The sequence below is a fragment of the Schistocerca gregaria genome, unplaced genomic scaffold (genome assembly GCF_023897955.1).
Source record: "Schistocerca gregaria isolate iqSchGreg1 unplaced genomic scaffold, iqSchGreg1.2 ptg000177l, whole genome shotgun sequence".
NCBI lineage: Eukaryota > Metazoa > Arthropoda > Insecta > Orthoptera > Acrididae > Schistocerca > Schistocerca gregaria.
In genome coordinates this window covers 922,683-927,013 of record NW_026061727.1, presented here as the reverse complement: position 1 = coordinate 927,013, position 4,331 = coordinate 922,683, and positions in this window count along the sequence as shown.

Here is a 4,331-nt window from a genome sequence, read left to right as displayed (position 1 = left end):
CCGGCCACTGTTATTCACATATGTATTCAACAATTCGTGTAAAATTACTTTTTGGATTAGTTTACAGTCTTAAAACTGCAGGTGTAGACTCCAAATTCAAGTTTCAAAGTAATTAATGAAATTGGTGTTTGTGTGCTTGGAGATGGTTTCGTTATCCATACTCTCTCCCCAAAATAGTTGTATTCCACAAATATATCTTAGTTTAAGTTTGTACTATTAGTCTTTGAAATTAGTTCGCTTTGAAAGGAAACATAGTTTCGGTAATGGCAATCGGAAGTCCCTATTAGTGTTGGTTCTTGCGAGCACTGTAAAAAAAGTCTGGTACAAACATTTGCAACGATCAGAACTACATGTGGTTCAGTTAGATGATGCAGTGTCATGTTTAGTACTTCCAATGTGGATGGAACAATATTTTCAGATTAATACTACACGAGATTGTAGATGGCTGATGTAGAAATGTTTATTACTCTTCATGTAACATACAGCTATTACTTACTTTGCATGCTCCACAATTTTAAAATGTTATTGCTCACTTAACCGGCATCCTTAACAAAGGATGTGTTACATCTAGCTGATTATCCTGAAGGATGTATATTATACCTTCTCTTACAGGTGCTTACAATGTCGATTGACTTGTATATTGTGTTAAGTGTATCTTCGGCAGAAGTTTGAACAGCTAACTATATCTTGATTCTCTGTTGTTACTAGATCAGTTATGGTTTTCACACTACAGAGTGTGGTTCTGAAGTAAAAGGACAGAATTTAAATCATAAAATTTTATTGTCTACTGTTCTTCACATTGTTAAATGCTCTTCTGTTGCTGTTTGATATAATGCGTACTATTATGCATTTATTGTTATACAGGGTGTTACAAAAAGGTACGGCCAAATTTTCAGGAAACATTCCTCACACACAAATAAAGGGAAGATGGTGTTATGTCGACATGTGTCCAGAAACGCTTAATTTCCATGTAAGAGCTCATTTTAGTTTCGCCATTATGTATTGATTCACCGCCATGATTTCATACGGGATACTACATGTGCTGCTAGAACATGTGCCTTTACAAGTACGACACAACATGTGGTTCATGCACAATGGAGCTCCTGCACATTTCAGTAGAAGTGTTCGTACGCTTCTCAACAACAGATTCAGTTACCGATGGATTGGTAGAGGCGGACCAATTCCATGGCCTCCACGCTCTCCTGACCTCAACCCTCTTGACTCTCATTTATGGGGGCATTTGAAAGCTCTGGTCTACGCAACTCCGCCAAATGTAGAGACTCTTCGTGCTCGCATTGTGGACGTCTGTGATACAATACGCCATTCTCCAGAGCTGCATCAGAGCATCAGGGATTCCATGCGATGGAGGGTGGATGCATGTTTCCTAGCTAACGGAAGATATTTTGAACATTTCCTGTAACAAAGTGTTTGAAGTCACGCTGGTACGTTCTGTTGCTGTGTTTCCATTCCATGATTAATGTGATTTGAAGAGAAGTAATAAAATGAGCTATAACATGGAAAGTAAGCGTTTCCAGACACAAAGAAAGTAAATATGTTACGTGGACATGTGTGTGAGGAATGTTTCCTGAAAGTTTGGCCATACCTTTTTGTTAACACCCTGTATATGTGGACTGATAATGTGTGCTCTACATTTTGGGGGACATCATACATACTGTTAACATATTTTTAAATAATAGCCAATAATGCTAACTGAAATTAAGCTTGTAAATTGGATTTTTTAAACATTTTAATTAGTAAAACCCATTACTTCCTCTATAAGTCTTATAGAAATACATGGGGACTTTCGAAAAAGAAATTTATTCTGTTCTATAATCTACATATTAAAAAGTCTATATATTTTGTCTTGGTTGAAGTCAGTCGTTATCTGAACATGTATGGGCTATCATCATGACAATAAATTCCACTGCAAAGTATTTCAACTGACAGACATATCAGCTCTCTTAAAGATTAGCTTTGTGCTGAACATGCAGTGTGTTATTGCTGTATGATGCTTTCCTATAGATACACAATAACTATCTAAGTTAGTATTTTAGACAAAGATTGTAACATTTCAGTGGAACAATTTCAATTTAATTATGAGGAATTTTAACTTCTGTACCAGATCAAACAATATGTGTAATTATTTCCACTATTATTAAAATGAGGAAAATACTTTCATGCCAAGCAGCTTTAATTATTAGCTAAGGAGTGACCTGTGTGTACCAGTTAAACAGTTTTCAATGTCTCATTGAATGGTACATGTAACAAATCTCTATGAAGTGTCCACATGTAAAAATTATATTTATTCAGTAAGTGCTGTTCCTGTTAAAAGCACTTTCCTGTCAGTGCATAGAAAATAATGTTTATTACTTACGGTTTGCTTGCATGTATTGAGTGTACTATGCATTAAGTAACAATTCACAAATCTTCCTTCTCTTTGTGTCAAATAGCCTTAGATGACCTAGCGCTCTGACACCACTTCCACTAACTTTGACTTTTGGTTTCCTTTCCTGTCGGCCTCTCTTGGTCAACTCTTGATTTTTCGACCCCAACGGTATTAGGTTGCGAGCCCGAGGGTGTCCCTCATTCTCTTTCTCTAATCTTACATTCCATATGGAGGAGAGCCTCCATAGATGTGAAGTCAGCCCTGCTAGGAATGCCAACCTGTAAGACAAAATGTCGCCCTCCAAACTGAGGGTAATATGACAATACTGGTAATCTGTGCTAGAATCGTAGTACTCACAAGCTTCAGAACAAGCCCCAGATATGAAGGTTGATGAAAAGATGGCGAGATCATACCATAATGGGTGTGTAGACATCATGCACCCTCTACTACTCTCATTTGGGAACAATGTGGCCTGTGGTTGATGACGTCCCTCTGTATCAAAACTGAAGGAGTTGAGACATAAACCACATAAAATGGTAACAGTTGCTGCATTTGTATCATCGCCAAAAGAAGTAAATGAGAATAATGGTAACCCCCTCCTGGAGCCATTACTAGAGGGACAATCCTAGAGAGAAGCTTAGCACTTCAACACTGCACCGAGAGGAATCAACAAATGAGACAGATGAGGTTGGTGTTCCAAAATTACTGAGACGTTATGCACTGGGTTGGTCATTAATGAAGGATAGAACTAAAGTTATGTTGCTGGTGCGAAATGTGAAGACTGAAGTGAAAGTGCTTCCTCAATTTCAGCAACAGTGCCCCACAATGTTTCGACAGTTTACTTCAACCTAAAACAGTTCATTGCACAGCATCTCAAAAAATGTAATGTTCCCGATTGTCAGTCATCCCAGATCTAACGGATGTCTGCACTAATAGTCTTCATTTGGAACCTGGTGACCACTACTAGGAGAAATACGACAGTTACTGAAGAAGACGGTTCTGCATCTTTAACAGGAAGATGACATGATGTACAGTCAGCTTGATAAGGGGCCTGAAGAATCTTCACCTGCTGTTTTCTATTTGGAAGAGGGACATAAGATGCCTGTAGGCCAACATCATTCCACAAAACTTAAAATTCTGACAAATAAGCTCTACCTGCCAACCAGCCAGCACGTTTCTTCCTGTTGTGTACTTGTCTCACCTTTGCTGGAAAGTCCAGCATAAGAGCCAAGAAACCAATATACACAGAGCAGTTGACAACGACTGCCTGTGGCTACATGTTGTGAGATTCTGACATGCTTGTACCTCAGTCACTCGGAACACATCGTTGCATCTCAGAATCTTCAGCTGAATGCAATTTTAAATACCAGTGCACTGCTACTTTCGTCTGGCGTGGAAGTGGACAGCTTAGAATGAATAAAGTGCGAGATGCCAATCTTAGTAGATGTACCATCCCGATGTTTCACGAACCAATTTGTGAGATGTGGTAGTACTGTGGGTGATCTATAAAATGCCAAAGGACAGTGGTAACTCTATGGGTCGCTGTTCCTAAGTTGGCCTGTCTCTGGCTTTACATCAGAACATTTCTTGAGGGAGATAGGATAACCGGAAGAGTGCAATGTGCTACGTGGCACAAGAAACTGCCACCTGTTCTCCAATATCTGTGTTGACTTCGCACTGAACTACAGCAACAAAGAAGACCATCCAGAACTTGGGATATAAGGTAACAAGGTACAAAGAAACATGTTATTGTGAGGAGAAAATTGTGTCCCAGTCACTTCTGTTAACCTGGCTTCAGTGTAACATCAGCCACAGTTCCCACAGGTGTGATGCGCTGTTGCAACATTAGTTCTGACGAGGAGTAGTACACAAGTATCTCATGAGCAAGGGCAGTATTGGAAAAAAGAGCCTGTTGGTTGTTTCACTTCATGTATTCTTCACAAGC